This window comes from Vipera berus (assembly GCF_964194415.1).
Source record: "Vipera berus genome assembly, chromosome: W".
Classification (NCBI taxonomy): Eukaryota; Metazoa; Chordata; class Lepidosauria; order Squamata; family Viperidae; genus Vipera; species Vipera berus.
The window spans coordinates 66,752,666-66,769,022 of record NC_138210.1 but is presented as its reverse complement, the minus strand read 5'-3'; the positions used below and the strand labels follow the sequence as shown (position 1 = coordinate 66,769,022).

Below are 16,357 nucleotides of genomic sequence, written 5' to 3'. Positions count from 1 at the left end.
TCTAATCTCTGAAAGGAGAACATTCCATAAGGCAGGGGCTACAGTAGAAAATCTTCTATTATCTGCCAGTCAACACTCTTTGGCTGGTGGGATCTGTAGCATGCTCAGATCACATTGGACAGGTAGAAACCCTTGGAAAAAGACAGTCCCTCAGGTAACCCTTTCCCAAGCCATATAGAGCTTTAAAGATAACAACCAGAGCCTTAAATTGGACTGGGAAACACACTGGCAGTCAGTACAACTCATTGAGTAGTGGTCTCACATGGGCCATACAGCTGGTGCCATTAATTACCAACACAGCTGCATTTTGAGGTTTCCTAATGTTCTTGAAGGGCAGATTGAACAGCACATTATAGTAATCTAAGCAGGAAGTTACAAGGGAATGGCTGATGGCAAGCCAGATCCAGGAATGGATGCAACTGGCATACCACCCATAGGTATGCAAAGGCTTTCCTAACCATAGCTTCTACCTGCTGGTTGTCCATCAAGCGGTTGTGTACATGTTTAAATAGTTAATTAGATTTGATTATTTCAGTATCATTTTCATGAAAGCTGTTAGTAGAATAGAAACCTGTTTTGTTTTTTTGTTTTTTTTCTCACAGACATGGACAACTGCTTTCAGTGTCCACAAGATCATTATCCCAATGAGGAACAAAATTTCTGCATTCTAAAATATGTAACTTTTTTGTCCTATGAAGAACCTTTGGGGATCACCTTCACCAGTTTTATTATTATTTTTTCTATCATTACTATTTTGGTGCTCTGGCTCTTCATTAAACACAATGACACCCCTATTGTGAAAGCCAACAATGAGACCCTCACCTACATTCTTCTCATCTCTCTCCTGCTTTCATTTCTTTGTACCTTGCTTTTTATAGGTTGGACTCATCAATGGACATGTCTTCTTCGGCAAGTTACTTTTGGTATCATCTTCTCTGTGGCAGTTTCTAGCATTTTGGCAAAGACTATCATTGTAATTCTAGCTTTTGTGGCTACCAATCCAGAGTCTGGAATTAGAAAATGGATGGGGAAGAGACTGGCTGTTTATATAGTTCTTTCTTGTGCTTTTATTCAAACCATTATTTGCATTGTATGGCTATCAACCTCTCCCCCATTCCTAGATGTTGACATGTATTCCATTCCAAAGGAAATTGTATTGATGTGTAATGAAGGCTCAACTGTCATGTTCTACTGTGTCCTTGGTTTTATGGGCTTCTTGGCAATAATCAGCTTCATAGTGGCTTTTCTGGTCAGGAAGTTACCTGACACATTTAATGAAGCCAAATTTATTACCTTTAGCATGTTGATATTTTGCAGCATCTGGCTATCATTTGTTCCAACATACTTGAGCACAAAGGGGAAATATATGTTAGTTGTTGAGATTTTTTCTATTTTGTGCTCCAGTGTGGGGTTGCTGGCTTTTATTGTTTTCCCAAAATGTTACATTATTGTGGTGAGGCCTGATTTAAATAACAAGGAACAGCTAAGAAGGGGAAGAATTTAACATTAGGTGTAAATAAATAGATTGCATTAAAGATATTTCATTTTCAGGTAAACTTCTTATATTTTATAAAGCTTGGTTTATGTGTTCTGACTATATAACCTCCTACTCTAAAACTGAAATCAAATAAAATTTGTTAATTACATGAAAGACAATCTATGTCAGTGTTATTTGATTCCTTTCAATCATCTATCTGTAAAAAAAAAGATAACTTTTATGTTATCAGTTGACAAGCAGCAGCACTTAATCATCAGCTTATGGAGCATAAATATCACATGTCCTAAATTTTATTTTATTTTTTTTTATTTTAATTCCATTTATATCCCGCCCTTCTCCGAAGACTCAGGGCGGCTTACAAGCTTAGCAATAGCCTTCATTCTATGTATATGCCTGCTTATTAGGGCTTTCACACACACCCCAAGCGGCATTATTACAAAGTCAGCTTAATTGCCCCCCACAATCTGGGTCCTCATTTTACCTACCTCGGAAGGATGGAAGGCTGAGTCAACCTTGAGCCTGGTGGGACTCGAACCTGCACTAATTGCAGGCAGCTGGTGTTACTTAAGGAGGCATTAGCCCACTGCTCCACCAAGGCTCTAAATGACTTGCACCCATAACTGTCCCCCAATTGACCAAGTGGCATGAGCTGAAAATGTTTATACTTTCCAAGGATATAGATAGCATTGCAATAATTCATTGAAAAAGTGACTAAGGCATAAATGACCATGAGCAGGGCCTCCCAGTCCAGAAATAGGCATAATTGGTACAAAACACATAACACAACTGCCATCTGCTCATCAAGCAAGAACCACAAGTCCAGGTGGATCCCCGGAGTGTGCACATGATGTGTCTGGAGCCATTCAGAATAAGAGATGGAAGGTTCCCAGAGCCAGAGAATCTAAAAATCCAAATCCACTTGGACTTATTAGGACTTTTGCTGAAGTCTGTTGTTCCCTCATCCAGAGTGTCACAAATTCCAGGCACCAAGAAAAACACTGGATGGGGATATATAATTGGGAACAAAAAGGCAACAACTGATGATACCTCAACTCAGACTGATCAACCTCCTGAGCAACTTCATGTAAATGTTAAATAGGAGAACAGAGAGCATTGAACCTGCAGCACCCATCAGAGCAAAGGCTGCTGGTTGGGCCATTCCTCCCCTATAATACCATGTTTTCCTGAAAATAAGACCTACCCAGAAATTCATCCCTAGCCTGTTTTTTTGGGGTGGACCTAATATAAGCCCCACCCATAAGAAATAAGCCTGGGACAGTGGGTGTGGCCAGGACAAAAGGTAGCAAGTGTGTGGGGGCCGACGGTGTCTGATAGCAGCCACAGCCTGCCGGACCCTTGGCACAGCATAGGTAAGTCTGAGTATAGACAGTTGCATGGGTTTGAAGCAGGCATTCCTGATGCACTGCATGGCTGCCTACCCTGGCATGGCTGCCTACACTGGCATGGCTGCAGGCAAGCCAAGAGACTGTGGGATGGAGTAGGTAGCATGCCGAGCTTGCTTGCCTCCTCCCCATGCCTTTGCCTCCACCTGCTGCTGGTGCCACCTCATGAACCTCCCACAAACCAGGCAGTGGTACAGCATGTCCAGATCGCCTGCCTACCTACCCCCATGCCTCTGCCTCCACCTGGCTCTCTCATGTACTTTTCACCCAGGGTGAGACTGTAAGCTTCATCTGATTACAAATATGGTGCTTGGAAACAAGAGAACCCATTTGCAAGCAGACAAAGCTTCCAGTCTCCCTCTTGGCAAAAAGTTTTTGGGCACCTATGGAATGCTTGGAAATGGAGCAATTTGCTACATTTCCAAGAACCCCATAAACACCAAAACACTTTTCACCCAGACAAGAAATGACAGAGAGTGGCATATACATAGAATGAAGGCTACTGCTAAGCTTGTAAGCCGCCCTGAGTCTTCGGAGAAGGGCGGGATATAAATGGAATTAAAATAAATAAATAAAAATAAAGTGGAGGGAGGCGGCAGTGGAGGCATGTGCTGCCCAGTCCTTCAGCTTCCCTTGCCTGTCTGTACTGCTCTCCTCCTCACCTGAAGGTGTGTTCTGCTGGCACTCTCCTCACCTTCTGAGTGTCTGCCCTGGGAAGCCCTGTAAGCCATTGTGACTGCAGGCAAGCAGACAATATGAAGGAATGGGTGGGTGGCTACAAACATCTGCTGAAAGTAAGCCCTATTGGGTCTTTTGGTAAAAATAATAATAATATAAGACCTGGTCTTATTTTTGTGGAAACACAGTATTAACAGCGATCACCATATGTCCATGTCCTTGTTGAAGTATATTTTGGAAAGACAATTTAAACATTATTGATCTACATTCAAAATAATTATACTTCTTACTTTGGTAAGCCTTAATATTATAAATTAAAATAGCATTAAACAAGTTGATAAAAGAATTAATTTTAAAATTTAATATTAAGAGTCTGATCTACAGATATTTCTATAACATTAAAATATGCATTCCAATACATCCAATGTAATTTTTAATCTTATTCTTCCCACAATACACAGAAAACCTAATTTGTAACTCAGAGAAACAGATACTGAAGAAACGTTACAATGTTTCATTTCTTTCTTACCTTCTTGCTCCTTTCTTGTTTTCTTGAGCTTTTTGTTAAACAATGGTAATATTTCCACAGTAATTACTAATTTAGTTAGTTTTATTTCAGTGGCATCTCTTAATTCCAAGAGAATTCTTATACCCAATCAGATAGGTACAACTATCAACTTCTTCTCTGAAAAACAAAATAAAAGATATATGTTGGGAAATATCCAAAGGACTTTTCTATTCATGATTCTGTTTTATCTATAGGTTCCCAGCTAGTGATTCCTTCCTTACAATTATCCATTTGAACATGACAATTTCTGAATTCCCCATAGACCTGAAATGAGTTGCAAGAACCACAAACACAGAAAAGCAATACAACAAAATAAAAAGGTGATAAAAACAAGGTGATATTCTAAACTGGTGTTAAGGATAGTTAGAATTCTGAATTTTGACATTAGTGCCTACATAGGGACCTATAACAGAATTAATGAAATACAGTCCTCAGTGGGATGAATTGGCTGAAAGAATTCGGGATTGTGGTATTTAAAGCATTAATTATAGTGCTTTTCAGTGCTTTTTTTGTAAAAGAAGAAGGTGCCGGAACTCACAGATGTCATACAACCCTCCTTGCCTACCCTACAAGGTACTATCCAAAAAAGGTGCCGGAACTCCATTCTGAGCGTTCTATGAGAAAAAAAGCCCTGGTGCTTTTACCCCAAGTGGTGGACATGATTTCTAATGCTAAATGCAGCATAAGTGAGCCTCTGCCCTTTTTTTACCAGCACTATGAACTGGAGACTTAATTGTTATAGACATTTTGTCTAAGATCTACATATTCTATACATTGATGGACTTCAGTGAAGCACCGTCTGGTAATCTTTTTGATGAAATCCTGTAATTTTAATTGAAACACAGATACATTTGTTCATTTGTAATCTTATCTCCCCCTTCATGGATTACTGCCTTGTCGTGGTGAAGGGGCTTGCGTAATTCAATGAAGCTATGAGCTATGCCGTCCAGGGCCGCCCAAGACGGAAAGGTCATAGCAGAGAGTTCTGACAAAACGTGATCCACTGGAGAAGGAAATGGCAACCCACTCCAGTATCTTTGCCATGAAAACCACATGGACAGTACCAAAAGGAAAAAAGATATGATGCTGGAAGATGAGCCCCTCAGGTCAGAAGGCGTCCAATATGCTACTGGGGAAGAGCAAAGGGCTAGTATTAGTAGCGCCAGAAAGAATGAAGCGACTGGGCCAAAGCCGAAAGGACGCTCAGCTGTGGATATGTCTGATGGTGAAAGAAAAGTCCGATGCTGTAAAGATTTTTTCTCCATAGGAACCTGGAATGTAAGATCCATGAATCAAGGAAAGCTGGACGTGGTCAAACAAAAGATGACAAGACTGAACATAGACATCTTAGGAATCAGTGAACTAAAATGGACAGGAATGGGTGAATTTAACTCAGATGAACATCAGGTATACTACTGTGAGCAAGAATCCCTCAGAAGAAGTGGAGTAGCCTTCAAAATCAATAAAAAAGTAGGAAAATCAATACTGGGATACAATCCCCAAAATGACAGAATGATCTCAGTTCGAATCCAAGGCAAACCATTTAATATCACAGTAGTCCAAGTCTATGCCCCAACCACTGGTGATGACTGGTTCTATGAAGCCCTACAGCACCTTATAGAACTAACACCAAAAAATGATGTCCTTATCATCATGGGGGATTGGAATGCTAAAGTAGGAAGCCAAAAGATAACTGGAATAACAGGCAAGTTTGGCCTTGAAATACAAAAGGAAGCAGGTTCACAAGCACCTGAAAGGAGGTTCACAAGCACCTGAAAGCAGGACAAGAAGCAATGGATGGAAACTAGTCAAGGAGAGAAGCAACCTAGAACTAAGGAGAAACTTCCTGACAGTTAGAACAATTAACCAGTGGAACAACCTGCCTCCAGAGGTGGTGAATGCTCCAACACTGGAGGTTTTTAAGAAGAGACTGGACAGCCATTTGCCTGAAATGGTATAGGGTTTCCTGCCTGAGCAGGGGGTTGGACTAGATGACCTCCAAGGTCCCTTCCAACTTTATATTATTATTATTATTATTATTATTATTATTATTATTATTATTATTATTATTATTATTATTATTATTATTATTATTATTATTATTATTATTATTATTATTATTATTAGGCACAGGCTGATAGAATGTTGTTAAGAGAATATGATGGTCATAGCAAACACTCTTTTCCAACAACCCAAGAGACAGCTCTACACATGGACATCACCAGACCGTCAACACAGAAATCAGATTGACTATGTGCTCTGCAGCTAAAAATGGAGAAGCTCTATACAGTCAGTAAAAACAAGACCAGGAGCTGACTGTGGCTCAGACCATGAGCTTCTTGTTGCAAAATTTAGGCTTAACCTGAAGAAAGTAGGGGAAAGCACTAGGCCACTCAGGTATGAATTAAATCATATCCCTGACAAATTTACAGTAGAGGTGACAAATAGATTTAAGGAATTAGGTCTGATAGACAGAGTGCCTGAAGAACTATGGATGGAGGTTCACAACATTGTACAAGAAGTAGCAACTAAAACCATCCCAAAGAAAAAGAAATGCAAGAAAGCAAATGGCTGTCTGAGGAAGCTTTGCAAATAGCTGAGGAAAGGAGGGAAGCGAAAGGCAAGGGAAAAAAAGAAAGATATGCCCAATTGAATGCAGAATTCCAGAGAATAGCTAGAAGAGATAAGTATGCCTTCTTAAATGAACAGTGCAAAGAAATAGAAGAAAACAATAGAATAGGGAGGACCAGAGATCTTTTCAAGAAAATTGGAGAGATGAAGGGAACGTTTCATGAAAAAATGGGCATGATAAAGGACCAAAATGGCAGGGACCTAACACAGGCAGAAGAGATTAAGAAGAGATGGCAAAATTACACAGAAGAACTATACAAGAATGATCTTAACGTCCCTGATAATCACAATGAGGTGGTCACTGACCTCGAGCCAGACATCTTAGAATGTGAAGTGAAGTGGGCCTTAGAAAAGCTGAGCAACAACAAAGCTAGTGGAGGTGACAATATTCTAGCTGAGCTATTCAAAATCTTAAAAGATGATGCAGTAAAAATGCTACACTCAATTTGCCAGCAAATTTGGAAAACTCAGTTTACATTCCAATTTCAGTTTACATTCCAATTTCAAAGAAAGGCAGTGCCAAAGAATGTTCAAACTATCTACCATTGCACTCATTTCACATGCTAGTAAAGTTATGCTTAAAATCCTACAAGCTAGACTCCAGCAGTATGTGGATCGAGAACTACCAGAAGTACAGGCAGGATTTCGAAGAGGCAGAGGAACTAGAGATCAAATTGCCAACATACGCTGGATCATGGAGAAAGCTATGGAGTTCCAGAAAAATATCTACTTCTGCTTCATTGACTATGTTAAAGCATTTGATTGTGTGGATCACAACAAACTGTGGCAAGTTCTTAAAGAGATGGGAATATCAGACCATCTTATTTGTCTCTTGAAAAACCTATATGCGGGTCAAGAAGCAACAGTGAGAACTGGACACGGAACCACTGATTGGTTCAAAATTGGGAAAGGAGGCTGGCAAGGCTATATACTGTCACCCTGCCTAGTTAACTTATATGCAGAACACATCATGAGAAAGGCAGGGCTAGATGAATCAAAAGTTGGAATTAAGATTGCTGGGAGAAATATCAACAATCTAAGATATGCAGATGATACCACTCTAATGGCAGAAAGTGAAGAGGAACTAAAGAGCCTCTTGTTGCGAGTGAAGAAGGAGAGTGCAAAAGTTGTGTTGAAACTAAACATTAAGAAAACCAAGATCATGGCATCCAGCCCTCTCAATTCCTGGCAAATAGATGGGGAAGAAATGGAGGCAGTGACAGATTTTATTTTCCTGGGCTCCAAAATCACTGCAGATGGGGACTGTAGCCAAGAAATTAAAAGACACTTGCTCCTTGGGAGGAAAGCCATGGCAAATCTAGACAGCACACTAAAAAGCGGAGACATCACCCTGCAAACAAAAGTGCATATAGTCAATGCTATGGTCTTCCCAGTTGCAATGTATGGCTGTGAAAGTTGGACTATAACAAATGCTGAGCACCAAAGTATTGAAGCCTTTGAACTATGGTGCTAGAGAAGACTCCTGCGAGTCCCTTGGACTGGAAGGCAATCAAACCGGTCAGTCCTAGAGGAGATCAACCCTGACTGCTCTTTAGAAGGCCAGATCTTGAATTTTAGTTTATTATTAGACTTATATACCACCCTTCTCCCATAGGAGTCAGGGCAGTTCACAAGGTTTTTAAAATAACAGTACAACAATTACAAAAATTAAGAACAGTTAAAATAATTACATTTAAACCTTGAATAAATATAAAACCCCAATTAAAATCCAATTAAAACCCCAATTAATACTCTCAGTCCAGGCCAGAAAGCTGAAACTCAAATACTTTGGCCACCTAATGAGAAGGAAGGACTCACTGGAGAAAAGCATAATGCTGGGAAAGGTTGAGGGCAAGAGAAGAAGGGAGAGAATGAGGTGGCTGGATGCAGTCACTGAATCAGTAGGTGTGAGCCTAAATGGACTCCCAAAGATGGTAGAGGACAGTAAGGCCTGGAGGAACGTTGTCCATGGGATTGCGATGGGTCGAACATGACTTTGCAACTAACAACAACAACAACAAATCTCATCTCAAATAGTTTTCTCATAGGCAATGAATAATATTCTATAATAAGATGAAAAAATTATGTATAATATGTATTTATTGAGCTATGACTTTCCCTCACATTAACATTTTGTGGGTTCAAGAATGACTTTCAAAGGAAAGGGGATAATATAGTTAATAAATTATATTTCATGCATGTTCAAAGACATTTGGGCTAATTTTCATAGGGTTTTTAAAAAGACTAGCTCCTTTATTAAATATCTTACTTACATGTTTCCATATTTTTATTGTAATAATGGTAAGGATAAATTTAAAAGCTGAAGAGATGAAATTAAAAAGTTTAGGTAAATTGTGTTTTCATAGTAGTGAGCAGAAAAATGAAAAAGAAAAATATTTTAAGAAATTGAAAAAAAAACATTGTGAAGGTATGTGCTTCAGTATCATTGATTTCAAATATTTCAGACTCCAAAGTCATAATAATATATTGGAGAGGGACGGAAATCATTCTTTTAATTAATATATTTATAATATATTTAGAGTACTGGCCTTGTAAAAACTAGTGAGAAATATCCAGCTGAAGTACATATTTTATGTACTTTACAATATGTTGCAATAAACTCTGTTAAATGTCTATGGAGATTCTCAGTCATCCAGATCATGGTTGACCCAATGGTCCTTTTCCAGGAGGCAACTGGACTTTCTTGTTTTTCTTTGAAGACACTTTACTTCTCATCCAAGAAGCTTCTTCAGCTCTGACTGGATGGTTGGGAATGGAAGGATTTATATTCCTTGCAAACAATTGCTCATTTGCCTTCTTTTAGAGAGTTGTTGAGGCCTTTTGGAGGTTTATCTGTCTCCTCAGGGTCACCTGAGTGGTGCAAATGGGTATGGAGGCTTCTTGGCTGCAGTATGTTTTCTGCCCTGTATCCCTTCACTGTTGAAAACAGGCACAGGCTGTTGGGAATGAATCTGTATTATCTGCCTCTCAAACTGAAGCACAAATGGTTCCTGTACTCTACAATGTTTTCTGCAATGTTTTTTTCAACAATGTTATAAAAGAATGCAAATGAGCAGCTGTCTGCAAAGAATATAAATCCTTCCATTCTTCACCATCCAGTCAGAGCTGAAGAAGTTTCTTGGATGAGAAATGAAATGTCTTCAAGAAAAACAAGAAAATCCACTTTCCTCCTGAAAAAACACCTTTTGGTCTATTAAATGTCATATCTTGAACAATGTGACAGAACATATAATCTTCCTTTCAGAGAGATGACACCAATCTATCAACAATTCCTAGCTTTGCAATTTGCAGTCAAGGAGATCAATGATAATCCCCACATTTTACCCAATTACACCCTGGGCTTCCATATCTTAACAGTTATTCTAATGCAGCATGGCCTTATTGTGCCTCATTAGAACTGTTCTATAGCAAGGAGAGATTCATCCCTAACTACAAGTGTGATATGAAGAAACAATCAATAGCTGTCATTAAATGAATGAACCTTTATTGTCAAAGTACAACCATGTATACATTGAGATTGGCTGAGCCTCCCTTCGTGCCTCCACCTCCAACTCACAGTGACAATATGTTGTTGTTGTTAGCTGCGCAGTCGTGTCCGACCCATCGCGACCCTATGGACAACGTTCCTCCAGGCCTTCCTGTCCTCTACCATCTGCTGGAGTCCATTTAAGCTCACGCCTACTGCTTCAGTGACTCCATCCAGCCACCTCATTCTCTGTCGTCCCCTTCTTCTATTGCCCTCAATCTTTCCCAGCATTAGGCTCTTCTCCAGTGAGTCCTTCCTTCTCATTAGGTGTCCAAAGTATTTGAGTTTTAGCTTCAGGATCTGGCCTTCTAAAGAGCAGTCAGGGTTGATCTCCTCTAAGACTGACCGGTTTGATCGCCTTGCAGTCCAAGGGACTCGCAGGAGTCTTCTCCAGCACCATAGTTCAAAGGCCTCAATTCTTTGGTGCTCAGCCTTTTTTATGGTCCAGCTTTCACTGCCATACATTGCAACTGGGAAGACCATAGCCTTGACTATACGCACTTTTGTTGACAGGGTGATGTCTCTGCTTTTTAGTATGCTGTCTAGATTTGCCATGGCTTTCCTCCCGAGGAGCAAGCGTCTTTTAATTTCTTGGCTACAGTCCCCATCTGCAGTGATCTTGGAGCCCAGGAAAATAAAATCTGTCACTACCTCCATTTCTTCCCCATAGTGACAACATACCGTCCATCTTATTACACCATGTGAACACCATGTTGGGGGACCAACATCTGCAGTTGGAACCCACATGACCATCCTGTCCCTCTCCAGCAGACATGTCAAACACAAGGCCATACAGCATCACAGTCTGGTTTAGAACATCACTGCTTTAGACAGGAAGGTGGTGCAGAGAGTGATGAGTATGGCTGAAAAAATTATTGGCAGTTCCCTCCCTTCCATCCAGGACATAGCACATAAGTAGCAACATAAGATTGTCTGATACAATACACATCCTCTTCATGACTGGTTTTCCTTGTTACTTTCTGGGAGGAGGCTACGTGGTATCTGAAGCAGAACATCCAGATCCAGTCACAGTTTTGTTCCATACATTATTAACCTTGCGAACTCTAAAGCTTCCTCCTTCTGTTATATATTCATGATGGACAATGGTTAATATTTATATATGTAAGGGTGTAGGTCTATACATATACTGCTCAAAAAAATAAAGGGAACAGAAAATAAGACATCCTACTATTAAATACAGTACATTGTGTTATTTAAGTGTTCCCTTTATTTATTTTTTTGAGCAGTATATATTGTATATAGTATGTCTAAATATGTAAATGAGAGCAAGCAACTAAATTTCATTTTTAATGTGTGTCATTGTGCCCACGCTAAAATATGACAATAAAGGTTATCTATCTATCTATCTATCTATCTATCTATCTATCTATCTATCTATCTATCTATCTATCTATCTATCTATCTATCTATCTATCTATCTATCTTTCTATCTATCTATCTATCTATCTATCTATCTATCTATCTATCTATCTATCTATCTATCTATCTGAAAACAAATATTGTAACATCAGTTTGTAACACTATGGGGGATGTGTGAATAAAGCAGTTTGCCGGGATCAAATGATTGATTATGTGATTGAAAACATTTATTGACTGTAGACTTCACAAGGACTGTCCCTTCTTTCATGCCTGCATTTTTTTTTTTTCCCCATTTTTACTGTCTTTTGTTTTTGTTTTGAGACTTGTTATCACCCATTACAAATTCCTTTATTGCTTGGTGGTAGCCAGAGACATTTTTTTTTCTGAGAGATGACAAATTCTTGTTCAGGGTTTCCAAGACATGGAATTCTAAGTTAGTGATTACCTCAAATCTAATGATTAGTATAATTATGATTGTCAGGAGACATGGAGATACCTCAATTGGATCAAAAGCCATTAATACAGCATGTTCCATTCCTATTTGCAATTAAATTTAGCTAATGATTTTTACCTTAAAATATAAATTTCCCATCCTTTTCATACACACATGCACACAACAACACCAAATAGATTTTTGGGGATTCTTAAACTGAAAATCTAGAAAGGCACAAAAAATTTGGAGAAGGTTGATGTGAATCCAGAATGAATTGTTTCATTTTATGTGGTGTGTCTGCCACATTCCTATCAATGCTTTGGCCACAAGGAATGTGTCACATTTCTCACAGTAAATGCAGCATCACTGATCCTCTGCCTATTCTTCACAAGCAATACCAGGAAGGGAACATCAACATTGCTGGCATCATTTCTCAGATCTACCTGCTTTATATGATGATGGACTTCAAGAAACCTCCTTCTAGTGACCTCTTTGAGGATATTTTGTAAGTATTCAATAATGGCAAGATGCATACATGTAACATATATGTTTTTGTGAGTAAAGAGCATTGCTTCACCTATGCATCATGCTGACATCTATGTAGGTATCCAGCATAAATGATGCCATTTGGCCTTGAGGCATCTGTAGAGTATAAAATAATTGCTTATTATGTATGTTACATATGCATGTACTGTATTCACTGGCTTTGGATATACGTAATGATTTTATGGTATTTATATGTTCTATACAATTATAGCCTTCATCTGTTTAATTGATCTGGTGTCACCAAACAAAAAATGTTAGAGAACAATTATTTATTTTTGTTAAGGTAATGGTTCAAATGCCCCTTTCCCATTATGAAAAGGTCACAAATGTTAAATTTTATCTGTAGAAGCCAGGGTCTTGTCTTTGGAGATATTATACCATATACAGCCAATTTATTTATATTTTTCTACAGCCAAATTATCCAAATTGTACTTCGTTTGTCACAATATGAAAGCTGTATGAAGGGAGCTAAGAGCAAAGTTTTCTTTCTTAATAATATCTATCTATCTATCTATCTATCTATCTATCTATCTATCTATCTATCTATCTATCTATCTATCATCTATCTATCTATCTATCTATCTATCTATCTATCACCTATCATCTATCTATCAATCTATCAATCTACCTATCTACCTACCTACCTATTTCTATTGGATTTGTTTGCCACTCATCTCTCTTCAAGGTAACTCCAGGTGGCTTAAAAACAAATCCCAATAAGACTTTGAATATTAAATATCCCTAATAACAGTAATAAATTACTGTTTACAAAGATAGGAGGTAGAGAGCAGGATGTTCATTGGGGGAGGTAGGGTCTTCTCTTAATTCATCAACCACCTTTAATGAACATCCTAACCTAATCAAACATTGAGCAGTGTTCTGTTCATGCCATGTAGATCTTTTCAGAGAAAAGATGGAATTGAAGAAAAGCTGAATGACAAAGTACTCCATTATTGATCTCATTAGCAATAGCCATAAAAAATACCCCAGTGATTGATGCTCATTCTAGATATTCTGACAAATAATGAAGTCATCACTAACATACTAAACTCTACTTAATGCTCTCCTAGAACAAACATATTGGAATACCAGGCAGGAGTGATTAGAAACCTGGTTAATCTGATGATCATCAAATATTTTTTAAAAAGTGCCTTGATTGTTTTAATAGCTAAAAGAAGTATTATGAATCAAACTCATTGTTCCATACACATACATCAAAACCTCATATTAAAGCTGAAAGGATAGGCAAAATAGATAACATATTCTGAGTTAAATATATTATAGTAGTGCATGTAATTGTCTCTTCAGGGTCATAACTCAGATTTACCAACACATCCTCGCTTTAGTATTTGCTGTTGAGGAGATCAATACTAATCCCCAGATTTTACCCAATGTTACACTGGGCTTCCAAATCTATTTTATATCAAAATGGATGTATCATGCCTCAATGGAACTCCTTTCATCTAAAGACAAATTAATCCCTAATTACAACTGTGATATCCATAAATATCCAGTAGCAATAATTGGAGGACCTGACACTGATGTATGTCTTCATGTGGCCAGCATTCTGCACATCTACAAGTTTCCTCAGGTAACTATTTATATGGGGTACATATACAATCTGGTTAAATATAACATTCCTTTTAGATAAGACTTGGTCCATGGAAGAAAGTAAACCATGACTAAAATCTAGTGGCATGTTTTTCTTTCAACCTTATTTTGAAATCTCTGAAACACACTTGTTAATGGCTGTTCCTTTTTAAATTGCATGAGTAATAATATTGCAGAGCCGTATGATATTAACAAAGCCTAGAACTAAAACTCAAATACTTTGGCCACCTAATGAGAAGGAAGGACTCACTGGAGAAGAGCCTAATGCTGGGAAAGATTGAGGGCAATAGAAAAAGGGGACGACAGAGAATGAGGTGGCTGGATGGAGTCACTGAAGCAGTAGGCGTGAGCTTAAATGGACTCCAGAAGATGGTAGAGGACAGGAAGGCCTGGAGGAACGTTGTCCACAGGGTCGCGATGGGTCGGACATGACTTTGCAGCTAACAACAACAACAACAACAACAGAAATTTCCTGGTGCATCAAATGTTACTGGATACTGGCATTCACAGAACATACTTAATAACTGAATTAGCCCTTTTCTGAGTCCACACAACAGACTGAACCAATGTATAAAGCATAGGAAGAGACAAAGAAATGTATGCAAATTTAAGACTAGCAAAAATTGAGTACAGTAGTTGTGAACAATTGATCTTCAAAGTTTACGCTTGAAAGTGTTCAAGAACTCAACTGCCAAATCTAAAATTGTTATTATGAAATGGAACTAAACTTTTGTGTTGTGCACTAATTAGAAAAAGTATATCAACACATTTTTTTTAAAAAAATCAAAATTTATTGTCTCCTTTATTAATTCTTCTGTATTTTTATAGTTGATGTATGGGTCTGCTCCAGCAACAAATAAGCATAAACAGGATGGTTTCTATCACCAAATGTTTCCAAATATGGATTTTCAGTATAAGGGAATTCTTCAACTACTGAAGCATTTTATGTGGACATGGATTGGAGTCGTGTGTGTTAATAATGACAATGGGGAGAAGTTTGTACAAAATGTGGTTCCCATGTTTTCCAAAAGTGGAATCTGTTTTGACTTCATTGAAAGATTTCCATTAATTTCTTATTCTACTGACATTCTCACTATGGTGAAAGAAGGGATGAAAATGTACAGTATTGTGATGAACAGCACTGTCAATTCAGTGTTAATTCAAGGTGAAATTGATATAATGATAGTTTTGAGAATGGTTCCTGCTATGTCAAAATATGAAGAGATACCATTACAAGGAAACAGTAAAATCTGGATTATGACAGCTCAAATGGATTTCACATCTCTTCCCTTCCAGAGATGGGAAGACCTAGATTTTCTCCATGGTGCTCTATCCTTTGCAGTTCATTCAAGGGAAGCCCTAGGGTTTCGGGAATTTCTTCAGATGAGAAAGCCAAACTTCATTCAAGAAGATAGCTTTATTAGGGTTTTCTGGAAGGAGGCATTTGGATGTGTATTCTCAGACTCCATATTAGATGAGAAACACAACTCTATGATGGAAAGTCAACCAATCTGCTCTGGGGAGGAGAAGCTAGAGACACTCCCAACATCTGTTTTTGAAATGGACATGACTGGCCACAGCTATAGTATCTACAATGCAGTCTATATTTTGGCACATGCAATACATGTTGTTCATTCAACCGTCTTCAAATATAGAACAAGAATAGGCAAACTAAGACTTATTGACTCTCTCAAACTTCACCCATGGAAGGTAAGTTCTCAAGAACTTTGAGAGCTGTTAAGTGTGTAGCTTTATCTCTATCTTATCTAACAGACAAATTACATATTTAGTTCAATATCATTTTGCTTTTGATCATAGTGTATTTGCTCTCCAATTAAATAAGATTTTATACAAGGGATAGGGCCAAAAAAATGAAATGCTTTTCCAGATGCACAAGACACATGGATTTATCTTTCCTCCTGAATGCTTTTACTCATATATTTTCCTTTCTGCTCTTTCTGTTACTATTCTGTATATCAGATACATTGGGAATACTAGTCCAGTATTGCAATGCAGGCAATTTTCAGAAAGTTTTACATCTTTTATTTCTTTTTATGGATTT

The 16,357-nt window shown here is 38.2% G+C and overlaps 1 protein-coding gene across 1 annotated transcript in view; it reads left to right on the top strand.

The window, feature by feature from the left end:
- The window catches only part of LOC308676394 (vomeronasal type-2 receptor 26-like), a gene marked incomplete at both ends in the record, with an annotated part of 131,859 nt that overhangs the window by 6,976 nt on the left and 108,526 nt on the right, over nucleotides 1-16,357 (top strand). The window lies entirely within an intron of this gene.